The following is a 20,861-nucleotide window of genomic DNA, read 5'->3' as shown; positions in this document are numbered from 1 at the left end:
AGAGCGGGGAAGCGAGGCAATTTGTAGTCATGTTACATTTCCTACTTCAAAACTCTGTTTTTACAACTATTGGCCTAGACTGCCCCAGGAGCTCTGGCCTCCGCAGCGGGCTGTGTTGTTTCATTTCTGTCAGCAGTGGGTCTTTTCTCTTTGCTCCTGCAGGAAGGCTTTTGTTTCATGTCTTCCCTCCCCTGCTGCACGCTGTGCCGGCCAGGCAGCCTGCCACGTGCTCGAAAGCCTCCTCTCTGCTCCTCTCCCCTGTGCCGCCACAGCCTCCCGCTCTGCTCGCCATGCAAACACTCATTAGGTGCTTCGGGCGCAGATGCTCCGGCCCCCGCTCCCGTGTTTGACCGCCGCGCGTTGTGTGATAAGAGGGTGGACACCTGGACGATGGCCAGTCCAAGCATTACGGCCCTCTCTCTTATGCTGTTTACTTTTGTGACAGTTTCTCCTTTCGATTCTCATGTCTGCAATGTTGATCTAGGAGGGTGGCCATCTGGATTCCTGCCTCCACCGCTAGCCGCGGCTCGGTCTCCATCTCCTCACTTCTCTGCCAACCGATTTTAACAAGTTTGCCTCCGGCCGCCCCCCATATCAGGGCTCACCACAGCCGAAGGGACACAGCTTTCATTTCTCACCCTTGTTTTTCACCCTCCTTGGGTTAGGCTGACCACAAGGAGCAGACGGGGGCCATCTCAGCTCCATGCCACAGTGGTGGTTACAGCCAAATCAAGACTAACTCTCAGCTGATAGCAAACTGAGAGCCATCTAAGCCTCAGACTAAAAAGAAGCACAGCCTATGGTAAGGGATGGGAAGGAAATGCACAGACTCACTTTATTATTACGATTTCCATCCAGCAGGAGACCCTGACTGGGGCTTTGCTGTGGCTTCTCCCCTCGGAGCTACTACCTCCATCTCACAAAGGGTTTGAGCAGAGCACAAAAGTGCCTGACCTCATCTGGGACCCCAGGGTGTGGGGTATTTTCAGAAATCATTGCAGCAAATCAAAAAAGCAGAGAAAAGTCTGCATGACTTTTTTTTCCCTTTTCTTCTTTTTTCCAGAAAAATTTGTCTTAGAAAAAAGAAGCCGCCTTTCAACCCACCAGCTCCAGCTATTCTCCTCAGTCCTCAGCTGGCCTCTCCACAGGGTTTGCCAACAGGGTTCTGGGCTCCTGGGAAGCACTGGTGGTACATCTGCACCATGGCGTGGATATGATGCAGATAGATACCCACACAGACTGGGACTGAGAGCTGGAACCCACGAAAGTATAGCTCTATCAACGTGGCTCCCTGCCCAGCCTAATTAGACCTGCCAAGAAAGGCTAATTAGCTAGGCTCAGTGCCACACTGATGTGACTGTATTGCTTTCAAGAACCAGCAAGTATCATGTGCAGCTCACTTCAGCGCAGAGATGCAAAGTGAAGCTGAACACATGGAGTATAGATTCACAGGGCTTCCCTCTGAAGCGTGAGCACCCCAAAGTTGCAAGAGCTGATTGCACGCCAGTGTCCATTTGCGTGCTAAGGGGGTTTACAGTGGGATCTCCACGAATGAAGCTTCACGACACCTGCAGTGAAATGAAGCGGAGTAGATCTTCCCCTTTGCTGAAGAGGAAAACCGGAGCGTACACAGCGTGAGATGCTTCGCTGAGGGAACCCACGGCCTGGCTGGTCTCGCAGCTCGGCCTGCTCGCCTCGCCCTTCCCTGCCCACAAGCCACCCTGCCCGCCTGCCCAGCAGCGCCTGGCTGCCTTCCCCTGCCCTGTGCCACAGCCTTGGCCACTCCCACAAGCCTCACAGAAGACGGCTCCCGAACGTGCTTTGGAGCCTTCTCAGGCCTTTCCGAGGATGCCGTCCCTGCCTTGAAGAACAGTCACACGTTGTATTTTTCCCCTGACCTCTGCTGCCACGTGAAATGCAGTCTGCAGCCTCTCACACTTTGGGGGGACGCTGGCCGCCCGCGGGAGGGCACCGGTTCCACTGTGTCTGCGGTTCCCCACAGCCGTAGGAGGGTGGAGAAATTTGCTCTTAAAGTGCGTAAGAAAGTAGTGAATCATAGGAGCAGCAAGCTCTTGTTTACCAACATCTCACTCCGTAAAGATTTCTTTAACGCAGTCATTTGTGAGATAGCCAAATTCTGGCTTCCAGTTCAGACAAGCTCGGCACCGTGCTCGGCTGGGGGAAAGGTTCCTCTTGGCTGATGTGGTGGGGACACTGTCCAGGGACCATGATGGACCCAGCTCCTCCCATCAGCAGGATCTTATGTGGGACACACACACAGAAACACACACAGAGGGACTCTGGCTAGCAGAGGAAGGGCTCCAAAAAATGTCTGTTCCCTTCCCAGGTTTGGCTGATAGTCTGGCAGGGGTAAAATAAATGAGGAGGAATTTATGGAGGTAGCAATATCCCTACCCTTGGACCATCATGTAGAAGTACAGCAAGAGGAAGCATGGGTTACACACATGCTGAAATACTGTGGCATGTATTACAGTGCTGCATAATCCACACAAGCATAGCAGCAACTCGTTACCCTAACTGAAGGCTATGGTGTAATTAGCTTAATTACAATGCCGCTGGCTGAATTCACTAGAGAAGTATGCCATTCTCTGTGCCCTACAGGGTAATGCATAATCCCATATACTTCATCTATTGAAAGTGAGCTCTAAGATACATTTGGGCTGCAGCGCAGCACCACAGCCAGGCTTTCGCTTAATGGTGTTTTTTCCCCAGCTGGCCAGAGAATCCGGCTACAGTTGGTGCCCACCGATGCATTTACTCACTTTATTAATTGTGGGGAGAGATTGTGACACTTTCTTTTAGGGACAGAGCTGCATTTCACTTTACTGCACCTGCAGAAGCCACAGGCTGCAGGGACTTCTGAGGGACTGCCCCAATAGATATTAATGTGAAAGTGTTAACTTTATAGCTGCTGATCAGGCCAACTAAAACAAATAAGCAAAATATACAATTGTTTTCCACATACCCACGCACATCTGCACACTATATAGCCTGCACCCCAAATGCAGCCATCCTGCTTTTCACGGGCCAAAGCCACATGCTCAGTAAGACAACACACTCCGCTGGGTGCAGATCTAAAGTCAGGAGTGTGTTGAGGACACAGCCCAGGTGCTGATGGCAGCGGGGCCACAAGCACCAGCAGCTGCCCGCACACAGGGCACAGCCCCATCCTTCCCAAAGGGGTTATGGCACAAGCGACCAGAGCAGAGCAGCAGTGCACAGCTGCCCGCAGCTGGGCTGTGCAAAAAAAGAGCCCAGCCCCGAGGTGCTATCCTGCTGTAAAACAATAACCATCCAGGGCAGCTTCATGACCTGATCAGCCATAATCCCGTACTTACAGCACCATTTTGGACCTTCATCAATCACTAGTTTTCATCTTCTGGTCTGGTCCCTCAACACTTTCCCACACACATATGTACCGTCCTGTGAAAATTCACCTCACTTCCCAGAAAAAGTTAATTCCTAAGACTTTTTCCTAAAGAGCAGTAGGAATAACTGTTTTTTTTTAATTCGGCACAGCAAGCCTACAATTACAAAAAATGTTTTGGGTTGATAGGAAATGAAACTGTATTTTCTTGGTAAAACAATAAAACCCCAAAATTCCACTTTGGATCAAGCAAAGTGTTTGGTTCGACCTGAAACAAAACACTTCATTTTTGTGTTTAAACTTTTCACCCCTTTTTATTCATTGCAGGCAGGAAAACCTCAAAACAAAAACAAATGTTTCGAACTGAAAAGTTGAACTGTTTCACTTTGAAATCATCACACTGCATTGACTGCAATTTCTCATGATCACCCTCTTTGTCTTCAGCTGAAACTGCTATATTTCGGGTTTAATTCACAAAAAGTTTTGCACAACACAAAGCAGCTTCCCAAGGATTTCACCTGGCCCAACATACCTATTGTTTGAAATTGCACGTATAAAAAAAATTGAAATAATGATGTTATTTTGCCAACAATATTCTTAATACCAATGCCCTCTCAAAACCACGTCCTTCCCAAGAATATATTGCTCTTCTCTTCATAATACCTCATGCAGGGGATGAAAGAGAGAAGGGGTGTTGCCTTTGCTTTGGTCCTTATATGTGGCCTGAAGGCGGGACCAAAGAGCAAATGTCAACCTCTAATGCACTGCAGGCTGCAACCAGGATCCCGTGGTGGAGCTGCACGCAGTGCCACTTCACACTGGGTATGTGGCAAGCGGGGTCCCGCTGTGTGGTGCCGGGAACTGGGTGCGTCTGGGAATGATCTCCAGACTTAAGTCCAGGAAACAAGGAGCTACTTACTCAGCCTGCTTTTGTCTTCTGCTGCTCATCAGCCAGTGGGAAAGTTTAACTGTATATTTGGTTTATTGGGCTTAAATCTGTCTCCAGGTTTTGTCTATTAGAAATAGAGGGAAAACAGCCTCTTGAGATGTTTTATTATTTCCATTTCTAATTTCATATAAAAAAGCAGAGCAGGGAATAGATTTGGCCTTTGACCTTAAAAGAGTTTGGGGCAAAGATCCCATCTGTTCTGCATTTTAGCTAGACCTATTCACTATTTCTGGTAACATCTGGATACGTTAATGCTTTAAACAGTGGAAACAGCCTTCAACACAGATATCTCTGCCTCTAAGCAAACATGTGGCTTCCTTGTTCTTATACCTCTGCAGAGTCACCCAGTTCATAAAACACAAATTAAGCTGCTTGGTCATAAGCAGATATGCAACAGAATGAGAGGTTAAAAAGGAGAAGCAGAAGTGAAAGAGTTAAAACAATGCTACAGTCTCTCCCAGTGTTTCCTTGGGTGGAGTGTGTAAAGGTTAACGATTTCTAAATATTCAGGAGTAATAAATGATCTAAGTAGTTTTCTGGCGGTACCTCATGTTCCCAGAGAAACAAATGCTTCAAGGATATGCACCATTTCAGAAGAATGTGACAGAGAGAAGGAGAGATTTATTTTAAAAACTTGAGTTATCTGTCTCATCATTGATAATAAAGGTGCAGGCTCTTTCCATCAAGAAATACCACCAGCTAAACAATGAAGAACACAATGAAGTGCCTTAGGATTTGTGTCTCACCATTGCAGGGCTTAAAATTACATTAGATGAAGTTTTTCTGTTTCCTCCATATGTACCTTCAAAATTCTCCATTCCCCCATAGAGCCTTTCTCCTTCAAGTTGTTTTGGCAGCACACTGGGTGTTGTTTCTTTCAATCAAAAAGATATCAGCTGAAAGGATCAAATGGGAATAAAAAATCTTGCAGACATTTGAAGTGTGGTCACTCCTGTCCTCAGGGACAGGACTGGGGGGCAGAGGAATGATGACTTCTGTGGGAAGTTAACTGGCTTTGCAGCTATCCCACTGCCAAGCCTGCATGAAACCAGTCAATCACTGAAGAAGCTTCTGAGGGAGTGAAACACAGAAGAGACACCCAAAATGAGCTGTAGCAAATATTTTTTCTTGCTTCCTTGACAAAAGGGAAGACGACTCATCTCTTGTACACCATTTACTTTAGGAGTAGAGTAAGGAAAGGAGCATGGAGGTCAGGTTAAGACTTGGGATGGAGAACAAACCTTGGTGTCCTTCCCCTACTTTTGGATGTGAAGCTGAAAAGGCGGAAGGAAAAGGGGTGTAGCCTGTGGCCAACATAAGTATTGGTGACATGATTCGTAGGTGGTGATACAGCAGCAGTAGGCAGCAGGACACATGGGTAGAGCAGCTCCAGGGAGAAAGGGTAGAGCAACCTTTACCTCCCATGAAATAGGAGCAGGAGCAATGCAAGGGTGGGTTGCAAAAGGAAGCTCAAGACTGGGCTGAGATTACAGGAGAGGTAAAAGTGAGTGTACACATTGATTTATTTTAATCTGTTTGAAACCTGGTCATTTGACTAATGGAAAACCCAGCCGGAGAGTTGATGGTTTGACATCTTCGCAGCACATACCTTTATTGAGTGAGCAGGAGCTGGTGACCATGTTTGCATTACACGCAGGAATGCTATCTGATAACAAGCCCTTCTTGACCATGAGCAAGCAAGACTGGGGTTTCTCATATGGGATGAGGCTGCAAGGAGGAAAGGCCTTCAGAAAATTCAGAAAAACCTGGATAAAGTCATTGTGGTTAGTGATGCAAATACTGGAGTGACCAAGCTAGATTAGAATCCATCTAATTAGGACCCATCCTACCCCCTACAAACAAATCTTAGCTTCTTATCTGCCAGTTCCAGGCTTTCACTCACCTCTAAGTGCACTTACACTGTATACTACAGCACATGAAGGATTGACCTAGTTGGGTGGGTGCTAAGTACTGTGACGCTGATCTCCTTCAGTACATACTGCACCATGGGTGTAACAGCTCCCCTGGCTCTGCAGACATCCCTTCAGGTCACACTGAGTTCATCCAGCTGCTGCTGGCAAACTCTTGGCTGAGGATTTAACGAACTACCATGGGATCAGCCCGTCTTCTGACCAAAACCTTACTCGTCGCTGGTACAGCAGCAGGAGTGGCAGCAGACACTAGCCAGATAGCTCCTGGCTGCAGCTCCAGGGTCTTCTTGTGGCAAGAGAGCCAACAACTTCTTTTGGGGGGGGGGGGGGGTTCTTGGGAGAACAAATCTACCTACAACCTGCCAGACCCCTCAGAAAACATGACTAAACACAACCCCTTATACTGCACAGCCTTTTAGTAGAAACTGGGTGATTGGCACTGAAATGAGTGCAGTGGGATGAACCCTTACCAGTGCGATCTGCACAGATTGGGCTGCTAGAACAAGCCCATAGCCGAGTGCTCTGCACACACCTCTCTTGGGTAACAGCCGGGCTGAGGTCCAAGGAATCTGTATAAAACATGCTCAGGACTGCTCAGCCAATTAATCTTTTGTAACTTGGGGAGGTGGGGGGGTGGGGGTGGGAAATAGCATGTGATCATGTAATTAATGGTTGGCTCCTAAGGTGTGTGCGCTAATTAAGGTTCAGGCCTATGGTTGCCCAGCAACTGTGTTTGCAGCATTTTCTAGCACTGAAATACTTGACTTTACGGCCTGAATAAATGTTCTTTCAGGCCGTTTTGAGTGTCAGTATTCCTCAACCAAAAAGGAAAGCAGCAGACAGAACAGGCAGATGGCACCCAAGAGCACCCTCTGTCCACTTTGGCCAGGACAGGTGGGACCTCTGGCTGACCTGTCCAGACCTCTGCTGCGAGTGCAGATAGAAAGTTATAGCAGGTTGTTGCATCCTCCAACAACTCGTGATGCTGGAGAGATGATGTCTGTCTGGTGTATTTTGCAGACTGTAGCTGATAGCAGAAGAATGGTAATACCAAGATTTTGGGGGTCTCTTCCCAACACTGCAGCACAGCCTGCCCCAAAGCAGCAACCTTCTGCCTGAGTCTCTCCAGGCTTGGTTCTTTCTTTCCCATCCCCTTCAGCCTGTCACTGTCACAGGCTTGCTGCTCCTCCCTGCTGGTTTCTCTCAGCTCCCTGACAACTTGCTGATTGTCTTCTTTCTCCACTCCAGGTCTCTTTGCCTCACCGCTCCACACATTCTTCTTCTTCAAAGCCCAAGCACCAGAAATCGGAGAGGAGCACAGTGAGCACCAAAAGAAAGTAGGAAACACCCAGAGAGACCCATGATGACCCCAGCATATCCTGTGCCCATGATTGCAGGGATATGTGTGTTCTGTCCCTGCTTCCATGGGGGGGACGCACTCTGAGTGGTCAGAGTCCTGTGCTGCCAGCAGTCTACAAACCATTTTTAAAAGGCTCATAACTTGGCCAAATTTGGGCCGATTTTCCTGGATGCAGCAAATGGTATATTCCTGCTTCAGAGGCCTCCTCCTGCCAAATTTCAAACCTTTTCCTCTTCTCTTGAGGGAATGCAAGCACTTCAGAAAGAAAAAGTTCACCAGGATATAATGCAGAGACATAGTTTTCCCTTAAACTCTCAGAAGTACTTGGAACAGTCTGGCAATATCTCAAACAGAAACTCAGCATGGAAAATATCAACTTAAACTGTAAAGGCCCAATGACATTTACAAAATCAAATAAAAATATGCATTATAATAGGCAACATGAAGGTAGTTGGGCATTGATATCCAACACTCAAGATATTACCAACTTCAACTTCATTCATATTAAACTCAAAGGCATTAAGTGGAATTGAAACTGGCAATTGTATGCTGTCTAAAAAGTGATGGAGCTTGATGGATGGATCTGTTAATATATCGACAAAGCGAGCAGGTAGCTTTTCCCCAGATTTCATTTTCATTCTCTATGTAATTTACTGAAGTTTTACTCAAAAAGAGGCACTTTTCTCACTAAAAACAGTCAGACCAACCAGTTTTCCCAGTCCCTGTGCTGGACCACAGCCAGGGATGCACTGCCACTGTGGCTCCCAGGAACAGGCACATGCCAGAGGGCGAGTTTTTGGTGTGATTTTTCTAGCATAATTCACTGTCAGACCCTAGCAGCCTCCAGGGAAGTTAACCTAACGACATCCCACTGTGACACTGTGCTACAACTGCTACAACAAGCTGTCCCGAAAGGGTCACCTGAGGAAGTGCTCGCAGTACCAGTGCCAGACACCTTTAAGCTCCCCTTCCAGAGTCCGTATTGAATTTAGGATTTTTGATAGGTGAGAGGAAGATACGGAAACCTAGTTTGGGTGTGCTGAGTTTTAGGCTACATTTAAATGCCTTTCAATTTTTCTCATCCCCAGTTAACACCACAGACCAATACCCCTCTACTGTATTATTTAAGCCATTCATTGAATACAGGACAAAAAGCTATCAAATCCATTTGACTTTTTGTTTATACTGTGATTATCATTGTAGCATAGAAATACGTGAAAGCCAATGTGTTCAGTAATCATAACAACGTAACAGTGAATTGTCCATGAACTGCACAGCTAACATTTTACACCTACAGAGACTTGTGTGAACTGAATTCCAATACTTTTCAGCAAAATCATTGCAAAGCTTTCAGACACTTTGAACTGGAAACTCATTCTGAGAAATGAATGTTGGGATTTTTTTTTTCCTTTCCTCTATAGCATTGTTGGTGCTTCCCTGTCTTGAACAAAGTACAATCTGTACTTATTTTTGTTGTTGAGATGTACTCATTGAGATTGTCTGTCAGACTGCTCATTTGAAAGAACATTCTCATGTTTAAAAAAAAGAAGAAACAGATAATTTATAATTAATCCATTCAACTCTAGCCTTCTACTATCTAAATTGGAATTTTTATACAGCCTGATTTAATGGAAACTGAACATTTTAGGTTACAGAATGGAAAATTTTACCATCAACAAGCTGAATATGATTTTGCAGAATTTCACTTAGTCTGAAGCTATCAGCCATCACTTCTGCAGTAAAGAATCTAATTGGATTTTACAAATGTTATCAAAAGATACAGTTTTCACTGCTGGGTATAAGAAATACAACATGATGCCTTTAAAGAAAACTGCCTTTCTATGTGTTCAGAGTTTGGGGGGGGGTGGGGGGGGCTTTTAAGACTGAATGGAAGGACTTTAAAAATAGATTTTAAATTTGAAATCCTCTTCGCCTTCTCATGAATGTGAGGAAAATATGTTTTACCAGTTATAGCATGTCTGCATCTTTTACCACTGAATACACCAGAACGTTAAAGAAGTTCTAATATGTATGTTTGAATATGTTGTTGCTGATTACATACTGGAATGTCATTGTTCACTCAGAAAGGGCGGTCATTTATTTTGAGACCCTTTCATTCTCAAAGATCTGCTGGAAATAACTGAGATCATCTCTTGTTTAGGTTCATATGCTTTGGTTAACTCTATTAGCTCCTCAGAAATTGTCATCCTAAAGAATCAGTGAATACAGAAAAGCTGAAATTTGCTGCATATATGAATGTAAGTCCCACAAATCTCACCCATAGCCAGCCAAATCCTAAGCTCTTTCCTCTAGATTCCCTTCATAGTTAATGAAGAGGAAATTCAATCCCTCCAGAGGGACATTGCTTCCAGTTGTATTTCATACCTATCTTTGGAAAAGGCAAGTACTCTCTGGAGTTGCAACTCTGTCTTTCTCTCTCTCCCTCCACTGATGATGGAAGAGATGCCTAAATTTTCAAACATCCAAAATCACTTGGGATAAGTTCTGTTCTTAAACAAATGCATACTCTGGCTTCGGCACGGTTACTCATATGGGTGAAACTACAGTCAAGCCTCAAGCATCTGCTTGATCTGGACCAAAACCTATGATGAGGAATATGAACATAACTGTTATATGAGAGGCACAAATATCTTCCTATCCTTTGTGGGAAAAGTTATTAAGACCCCACTCCCTTATTTCTTCTACTGGCTCCTGCACCCAGATATGTTATCCGTGAAAGCGCAGGTCTTCCTGTACAGCAGGAAGAGCAAGTTCCAATCAAGATGGGATGGAAATGGATGCAAATTATGCATGAGCCATATTTTATCAACCTCAAACATTTTTCCATGAAAATAAGGTAACATATACACCCTTGCTGCTGCAGAGTGGTTTGTAGCTGCATGTTCAGTGCAGATGAGCATGTACAGAACAGAACTTTGCTGGAATTACTAAGCGCCGCTTGTCTCTAAACTTCTTTGAAGAGTATTATCCTTTGATCACTTTTCAGCTGCATCTCATATTTTGCAAATCTGTGAGACATAGTATTCTGAACCTACTTATATAACTTGCTGGATTTTTGTAATTTATACTTCTTTGCCAAGGAAGATTACCCTCTCAGTGAGCAAGCAATGGTCAATTGATTTCAAGAGCAAATCCTGTTGGCTCTTAAGACAGAAATGATTAGACCCCTTGTTATCAAAGTCCCAAGGTCAAGTCATCAAATATGACTGATTACATTTTCTAATGGTTTTTCTATGCTCATTAAAGTGCATTCAAATATTCAGAATCACCTCTGATCATGACATTCAAAACCTGCTCTGATGGTTCCTGACAAGCAGAAATGTATTCTCTAATCTTTAACCACATAAACAATAGATAACTGCTTGTAATTGGGTTCAAATTGATTTCAGGTGGCTTCAGAGAAAAGCAATTTCTATAACAGATTAACCTTTTAATTAATGTTTATTAAGGATATTACCAGGTGCAGGAATCCTCCTAAAGCAGAAAATTATACTTCATTGACATTCATTTATGATAAAATAGCTGATCCATTCCCAGGTCATTATTCATGTATTTATCATCATTTCTTGCTTTTCATAAAAATGCCATAAACTCTAATTAACTATTCTAACACTGTATGTTTTAAATACATTGTTCTATATTGAATAGGGGAATGGGCATATGCAGATCAAGATGTCCTTTGGCACAGGTTTTTAGAGAAGGACCCAGCACTCTTTACCAAATGTAACCATGGGCAGGATATTCAGCTATAGCATCAGCCTTCTCTAAAGCCTTGTGAGATACCTCATTCATGAAGGGAACACAAACGCATGGAGAACTCTGTCAGAGTTCACACATCATAAAGGACTTCATCCACAGAGGAAAGATAGGCTGCTCCCTTCAGAGGAACATAACCTGGGCTACAGAGAAGTTTATTTTGCCATGTTTGTGGTACATTAATGCCTCTAGTGATTGAGAGTCCGAATCCAGATTGTAAGAAAAGCAATCTCCCAGATACCTTTGGAAATTTCCAACTCTAACTGAGGTTTGAGGTGATTTACCTGAGGCTGATGATGATGCCACTTCTGGATACATCTCCAACATTAAACAAAAAAAAGGCCAGCTATTTTCTGGATACATCTATAATACTAAATTTTAAAAGGGTCAGTTATTGGTCATACTGTTCAGCTGTTAGCTCTTTCCCTGGCTTTGATTTGACAGTTTCAGCTAGCTCTTCCCAAGACACATCTGCCATGGAGAGGGCTGACCCTGGCTAATGTGGATGTAGACCAGCATGTACCATTTGGTTTTGGGGCCAGAATCAGCCCCTGATCCTCTTTCATGTAACAGTGTAGATACCAACTCTGTGGCTATTGCTAATTCGCTGCTGTCCAAGAACAACTTCCCGCAGCCTTAGGCCATTCTTCAGATGAGCAAACTGACAAACCTTCTGTTCTCAGGGATGTGTATTATTTTATTTTGTTGCAACTGTGGCAGGAGTCGCTCCCAAGCATTGTACATTACTTCTCTACCCATGGCTTCAGTTCAGCATGCTGTATACATAGTATACAGTTCAGGCACCAAGTAAAAAATTGTCTTGAAAAGTTCTCATTGCTCCCCAGTGTGCTTCCCATTCTGTAAAATTATGTCAATTAAAAAGTCTTTTTGGTAACAATGAAATAAATAAATAAATATAGAATTCTTTAGTTCTCTTTGATGCTGAAGCTTGTAATTTTCTGTGGAAAGCTTTGTTCGGCTACTGGTAATGTATGATTTCCTTCCAGCATCGTTTCTTACCCTCCCAGTTCCAAATGAAAGACATCAAAACATGACTTCAACTGATAAAATATATTTTCTTCAAAAAACTAAAAGAAGGTTGATATTTGGTTGGGGAGAACTTCTGGGCAGACACAGGTAGGGACACTTGTCCAGAAATGGGAGAACTTGGTCAGTCTATGGCTAGAGCATCTCCTCCAGAAGGCAAGGGTTCTGTCACCAGGAGAGTCAAGCTGACTTTGGAACATCAGAAGTCACACAAGAAGATGCGTGCAGCAGATGACAATATTATCTACATCTCTTTATGACTGATAGCTACCTGGACACTCTCCCAACCAGTGTCACCTTTTCTCTGTTATCTCATACAGTGGCACTCCATAAACTCCACTGAAGATGCATTACTGGATGGATATCTAACATACAGACAGGCTTCTACAAGTGTCTTAAAAGTTCAGGCAGAGGACATCCCATTTAAGAAGTTGTCTGAAATTTTTATATATATATGTTCCTACATTTCAGTACTTGAGTTTATCTATTTGCTAGAAAGCTTTTCATACAGAAAAAAACTGTAAGGGAGTTTGGTAACATTTCCATATTTGTTTTAAATATGCAGGTTACTTGATGATACAAAATTCTATCAACTTCCTAAAGAGTCCTACTTTCAATCAGTTTGAAATTAAATTTCTCCTACCATTTCCATTCAGTTTCTTTGATTCCTTAAAGTTTGACAATTTTTTTTTTAGATATCCCAGAACTATGGAGTTCATTTTCACCCAGTGAAACACAAAGGAGAGTTATTTTTCTCTTTGTTAAACTTATCTGAACTACAAAAAGAGAAAAGTGAACTCCTCTGCAAGACTTACACAAGAACACTTAAACAGCACAAAGGAAAAAAGTCTGTGAACCCATATTACTAGGCTCTGCTTAACAACATGCCACTTCCTGATTAATATCATTCAACTGCAATGCATGAATAAATTGTAATTTAGATGATTGCTCGTATGCACGATCATATCAAAAACAAAATGAGACACTTAGACAATCATAGCTTTCTTTTTTTTTTTTCTTTTCTTTTTTTTTTTTTACTCCATATCTTTCCCCCCTGTAACAAGGGGATTTGTATGTCCCAGTTATTCTAAGATTGTCTGTAAAGGCAGGGATGGTTGCAAGGCAGAACATTAACAAAACAGGGGAAAGGACTATATAGGCACAGATGCAACCAGTTTTGTGGACAACCAAAGGCATGTTACAATTTGTTCAGCAAAAAGAGAAAGGAAAAGTAAGCTGCTGTTGTTCAGGCACCACCCTGGGACACACAAGAGTTGGATTTAAGTTCCTTCTGTGCAAGAAAATTCCTCTGAGTCATCAGACACGCGCTTTCTGCAGCAGTTTGTGAGATACCAGCCTGAGGGAGAACTGAAATAATACATCTAGGCTCTGAGGATCTGTGAACTAAGTTGCATACCTTTGTGGGGTCCAAATATATTGCACAGTGTCCTGGAAACAAGCTTGTGGCTCAGTTGTCCATCCTTCACTGCTCTCGTCCCAAAGAATCAGAATCTGTTTGGAGACCAGAGCCTCTTAGTGCTGCAAGCACCAGAACAGGGCTCGATGCAGGGCTGTGCCATGAACAGGCACCAGAGATGTAAGTTCATGGACATTATACTCACTCAGCCAATTTGGCAAAGTGAGGATTTATATAGGGAAAACAGGACTTCCCAGCTGATCAAGCCCAGATTCTGCATATCTGAGGCACCACCTCTGATAACCTTTTCCTCAAGCAACCAAACTTCGTCTGAGGCTGCCCACCTTGAGCTTACTCTTAGTTCTGACACTAGCTGTTGGGCAGGACTATCCCTAGTCTTCCTTTTACCTTATGCCGCTCTCCCATTAGGCAACCTTTCTGTTCTCCTTTGTGCCATGTGGCCATCTATTGATTTTCCCACACTTCTTGCCACTATGAGGGGAAAAAAAAAAAAAATGTTTATATATTTAAATGAATGTCTCTTCACTGAGGGAGGAGAAGTGATATAAAACAACAGCGAAGACTAGTTACTTAATGGAAACTTCCAATGCCATTATGTTTTTCAAGCATAGGATCTGTAGTTCTCAGATAACAATGCTGATTGTATGGAAAACAAATCAGAAGCCTAAATTGATGATCTTTATACATTTATTTTGGAACAGAAATTAACTGGTTGGTCATCAAATTGTGAGGAGGCAGCAAGAAACATGAAGATTATGGGTAGGTTACAATGTAGCAGGTAGCATTGGGATGGTCCTTGGCTTGGCCATATTGAAGATACTTCAGCTGAAGAACTTGTTGACATAGGCCATAAGCTTGGGAAAAATTGCTTTAATTTAGTTAAATGTCATTGAAGTTTTTGTGATTGTTATAGCAAATGCACCCATTGTGTGTATATTACATCTTGTGGTCTGCCAGGCACTCTGCTTTAGACATGGTATCATTACAGGAGTACCACAAAAATGCTTTAGATTCTTTGGAAAACTGAAGGCGGGGAAAAACCTCAAGAGATCCAAGAAGGGGAGAAAAAAAAGAGAGAGAGAGACAGAATAGAAGGTTTGTTATCCATCCTGTTCTTGGAAACCGAACCAACAGGGATAAGACAACAAGGGCGCATATTTATAAAGCACAATAAAAGGCCTCTGTGCAGTCATGTCTGCACAGAGCAGATGAGCAGTGGATTTCTGGGAAGAATTACATAAGGCGTCTTGTGTACACGTGCCTGCGAACACAGAAACACGCATTTGCACACATACCCACAGTGTGCGCCCAGATGATGCCTCTCTTCACGTACAAAACCTCTCAGTCTCAGTCAAGAAACTGCACAAACACTTCAAATGCAGCATGAGAGGTCCTGTTTCCTGTAGTGCCAAACCACCCAAGTCATAAGCAGCCTAAGACCAGGACTGTGAGTAACTTTTCTCAGAAACAAGGCTATTTAGCCTGGCTTCAGCTCAACAAATCCAAGAACAATTACACACAGACATTTAAGCAGAGGAAAGGGAGCTTACATGCACAGCTATTCAAGAGTAGTGTAAATTAGAGAATCTGCTAGCAAGATGCTTTCAGATGGATTTGTTGTGTGTGTCCATAGCAGTTTGCCATGTGTCCCATCTGCAGTTCACGCAGCTTCCAAAATCTCAGTGCAAGCCTTGTGTCCAAATAATAAGACTGCATCTTCTTTGAGAGTTAAATGTCAACAATTAGAGCTATCTGGATACCCCAAAACTCTTCCCCTCTCATATCCCTGCTTTCCAGTCTAATTAGTCTGTTGTGCTACCTAGCATAATATTTCCTTCATCTGAAACGTGAACCTTACACCTTTTCTCTACACAATGAATGCTGTCTGGATGCATACCATCCCAAAAGTGCCCTGCTACACATCAATTTTCATCTTCCTCCCTTGTACAAGCTTCCACATCTTTAACTATCTCCTTGCCAGATGTAATGGTCTGTCCTAAAACAGTTCTTGATTTTCCTGACAGCTTTTACAAGATTAAGCTCTTTTTCCCCCTGAGTTTTCAGAAATAGGCAATCAGTGATGTGTGATGACATGATGCTAAAGAATCTTGCTTTTTCCCCCCTCTCTGGGTCACCATAAGTTTTCTACTCTGCCCTCTTGTCTTTAGATGTCTTTAACAGCAGACTTCGTCTGCCCTGTTGGATTCAGCTCCATCTCCTCTCTGCTAACCTCTCCCTGGGGACAAAAGTCAAGTCTCCATCCACACCAAACTCCCTTCACGTGCATAACATCCCTTCCAGGTTGCAGAAGGAGATGAGAAGGACATGAGCTGCTTCTTGGTTAATCTCTCTTGGCACTCCAGAGACCGCTGACATCTGCTCTGTCTAATGAGGTAGCTATGAGTCTCAGTTCTCTCCAACTACCAGCATTCCCCAGCATGATTCCCCCTTCCTCCAGGAGTTAATTAATTTGTACACTCATTAGCTAGGCTTAGAGTTAGAGAGCTATTTATGTTGCCAGTTGGCTGCCATCTCTTAGCTGTATAATGCCACTCTACAGTTTTGAAGGCCCTACCAGTGCTTCTGCGTTGTAGTCCTTGGTGCCTTTCACAGTACGGAAATGTACCTTTGGTCCAGAAGTGTGAAGGTGAGAAAGGGTCTCCTCTGAGCAGCTAGGGCTGATTATAAGAGGCCAGTATCAGATTCTCAGAAAATAAGAGTGAACTTTTAAAGCACTGCCAGACCATAGTTGGAGATTGGAGCTAAGTATTTAGCTCCTGGAGGTAAATGGGCACTTATGTCTCACCTGGCTAGTTTTCTCTAAGAACTGCAAATTCTCACCTCAGAGTATCTCAGCTCACTCCCTAAGCATAGTCTAAATGGTCAAAACACCTCAGAAACATTTGCAGAGGAAATCAGTAACCTAACAAGGTAGAACTCACCTGGCCAGTTGTAGATATCTAAAACAAAACAGGCTTTCTTCATAGTCAGTAGAGAACAATACGCACTTATAAGGTGCAAAATATGTGGTATTCATTAGCATGAGACAATTGTTGTCTTACAACAGCCTATTTCTCTCAGTGAGCCACAAGAGGAATGACAAAATGACCAACTCAGACACGAAATATACTTTAGGCTCCCTGTAAGTCAGGGCAAGGTAAACCCCACCTCAGTGACAGCCTGGTCCTCTGAATATCTATGCTGGGATTTCAGCCAGAGTGCTCAGGTTGCTTGTCCCTGTGTGCATGGCATGATGGGCTGACGCATGGGAAATAATTTGGCTGGGAAAGGACCACAGCCCAAGGCTGATGCTGGGGAACGTGCCAGCCAAGCTGGGTGCCTCTGAGCTAAGAGACCAAGAACGTCTCTACTAATCTGTGATCCCATATAAATAAGCCTCACCTTTCTGTAACTCTCAGGGTTCCTCTTTTCTCCATCCTTATGTCCTTCCTGTTGCTACATCTCCACTTCTGGATTCCCTCTTCTATGATAGGTAGCTCACTGTGGAAACTCTGAGGAAGTGGTGTCTGTAAGACATTGCAGGAAGGAGAAGGTAAAGAAGATGCTGGTGTGGCACAGGAGAGTGCTGGGCAGTGGAGTATGACACTGTAGCAGCAAAGGAGTTGTAAGGCCCTCCACGTAGTTATTATACAGACCATGAGTAATTGCCCTGGCTACTTTCCCAGGCTCTTGCTGTGGGTGGTCTTGCCCAGTGGGTGGGTGGCAGATCAAGGTGTCCCCCAAACAGCTGTGCCGGGTACATGGGGTCACAGGGCAGGAGGGAAAGCCCAGTGCAGCACTGTGTTGGGGTGCTGGACTGCATCCTCCTTGCCTGGGTGCTGGGGCAGGAGCCATTGGAGTTAACATCCCCTCCATGGAGGGCAACTCACACAAATTCTGGTTAATGCCAGATTTTTACTTTGTATATGAAGAAAAAGAAAAAAAAATCCAACTCCCTGTGCTGCAGACTGCTCCAGGAACTTTCTGTCTTCCAGTGTTACGTTCTCTGAAGGCTACTCTAAGATAAGAAAATAGATGAAGTATCACCAGCCAGACCATTTCTGCACAAGGAGTGCACTGTGTGGGCCTGACACCCAGATGCTCAGGTCCCGTACACTTACTGACTGCTAACTGTGGCCAACACAAATCCCACGTGCTTTTTTTACACACAGGCTGAGGAGAGGATTTCAATCACTTGCCTGGGGCTTGCCTTTAAGGAGCAGCTGCAGGAAAAATGAAGTGACTGTACCATAAAAACCCCACAGTATTTCCATATTACGTACCCATGAGCTATAGAGCCACAATATACTCCACTCAGCGTCCTGTGGTTGCGGGTGGCTTACCCAGGCAGTGAAGGGTGGAAGTGAGGATCCATACCAGGCTCCCCAAGGGAGGTGGGGAGAGCAAGGACCAGCTCTGTGTGTGTGATACGACTTTAGAAAATGCCCCAGAAAATGTGCTGGGAGTTCAGGCTTGGACATAAATGTCACTGGTGCTTGCATTGCGTATGTCCATTCTTAACAGGAATTTGCTAATCAGGGCTGAGTAAGCTAAGGAAAAGGCTATTTGCAGACACAGTCCAAGAATGACCAGCCTCAGAAAGCAGCTGCAAGTGGTTTTGCAATACGATTTTATCTGGGCAGAATGAGTTCATAATTGGAAACTGCCCCAATCTTTCAGTCAGCTGAATCCTTAGTCCTCTTGACCAGATCTCTATCACGTAAGACATTCCTTCAGCCTGGGGGGTGCAAAACCTCCTGCAGGTCTCTTCCTGGGTGGAGGGACAGGAGTGTGGAGGGGTGAAAGACAGAAGGTTTTCGTCCAAGTCTCAGCTATCCATCCATTTGAAAAACCAAAACTGGTACTCTCTGGCCTGGCCAGCACCTCGGAATCAGGCTGTAGATGTTGATCCATAAACCTCAGTGTCCTATCCTGTGCCAACAGCATGAAACCAAACCACAGGATATGGGTACGGCACTTGAGAATGCTAACCCAGGGGAAACAACTCATTGAAAAATCAAACATGGCAATGGACCTTTAGAAATAGCAGCTTTCGGCTCGATCGCTTCTCTAATATACATCACAGGCATTTCAAACCATTGGTTTCTCTGCTATATGTCCTGCACCTCAACAAGTCGAGCGGAGCTGGGAGCATTTAGCCAGGCAGGAGTGATTAACCAGGTGACTTCAGCTGCAAGGGCTGACATCTGACAGTAGCAAAAACAGATGCGGAAGAAAGAGCCCAGTGTTCTCAATCTAAAATACTGGCTCTGTTCTTCCTGGGGCTAGCAGTTAAAAAAATCAGAAGCAAAAGTACGCAAGCTAAAGCCAGTTTCATGGCTCAGAGGGGTCAGATAGCAGGACCTCAATTCCAGGCAAAGGTCTCCCCCTGAAGATTTCTGGTAGGCAGAAGCTTGTCATTCAATTTCCAGCTCCGCTGGCTTCCTTTCTCCATCAATTTCCCTGACACCGTAAGTGTCTGAGGACTGTGCTTATGTCTGAGTGCACTGAAGGGCTACAAGGCTGATGGTGAATGAAGCAGCTGCAAACACACAAATTCCTTCCACTGAGGAACAGAGGAGAGCGATCAAGCTAAAATTTTGACTTCCTGAAGTAGCCCTATCTTTCCTAATCCTGCTTCCCAGCTCAGACACTTGCAATAAATGCCGCAGAATTTTTTATTTTCTATAACTCCGGTGATCAGGACTTGACAGCTGGAACCATTTCTCTGTAGTAAAACATTTATGAACAGTCCAGAATAACAGTCCAGAATGAGTGCTCTTTGTCTCTAAGTGATTAAGTTTTAGACAACATTGGCTTCAAGATCAAAATGGATGTGCCAACTTCACAGATTTCATATAGGCAGTCAAGTTACCACAAATAATATTTAGATTGGCTTTCCAATTACAACTGAAATCAGGTTTTAGTGTGACATATGTGTTTTGGGACTAGCTGAATATCAGTATTTATGATAAGCAAGGGAATTAGCCTCCAGATTAGGAATTACGATTCAGTATTCATTCTCATGCTATAAATCTTACCCAACCAGGAAGGAGAAATTATTTCAAGTGACATAAATGGTAGATGAACATGAAAAGCCAGATATTCAATTTTCTCAGATTCAATAGGTTTTAATGAACTTCTACTAGTCTTCTCTTAGTCAAATCAAAGGATATCTACTTTTTAACTTATTTTCTTCTTTGAATTCTCTACCACGTTTGACTTTCTCTGCTGCATCTGCTTGGACATTCATACCTCATACTGGTTGCTTTGCACTTGACTACAACTGGGACAAAAAATCTCAAGTTTTCCTCAACAGCAAAGATAACACGTTAAAAAACAACAATGTGGATGAGCTCTAATTCTGATGCTGGTTGAAGTCACTAGGCCAGTCATTTAATCTCTGAAAGTGGGAACAAGAAAATCCCTGTTCCTCACATATTCCTTGATTCAAAGAACGCTAGAAATTGTTACATCAGACGTATTTCTAAAGTATATTCTAACCTGTGGTCGAGTGTGGCATGTTTTGTGTTAGAGAAATTGATAAAATGTATGATGTATTTTATATGGAAGGTGTAGGTAAACTATATTTTTTTTTATTTAAAGATCGCACTCTCCTTCCTTCTCTCTCCCTCTTTCTCCTTCAAAAATGCAGCCTTCTTTATTTTTGCATACTACAGCCTCAATATAAATGAAGAATATATAACATATCAACATTTTGTGAGACTAATGAGTGGAACATGGCACCTGGGAATCTTGGCCAGTATTTAACTGAACATGAGCTTTTAGCATAATGTGGTGCCTAAGAGATCTACTTTTATCTTTGAGTGTGTAAGCTGAGGAAGGTTATGCAGAAGTAGGGAAGCAATATTATGAGTTTTTCCTAGCACTAGAGAGACAATTACAAATTTTATTCAGTTTTGGTACACGTATTTCAAAAAGGATGATGGACCTAGAGAAAGGAACACTCA

This window comes from Balearica regulorum, chromosome 1, assembly GCF_011004875.1.
Source record: "Balearica regulorum gibbericeps isolate bBalReg1 chromosome 1, bBalReg1.pri, whole genome shotgun sequence".
Lineage (NCBI taxonomy): Eukaryota > Metazoa > Chordata > Aves > Gruiformes > Gruidae > Balearica > Balearica regulorum.
This window is presented reverse-complemented; position numbering follows the sequence as displayed.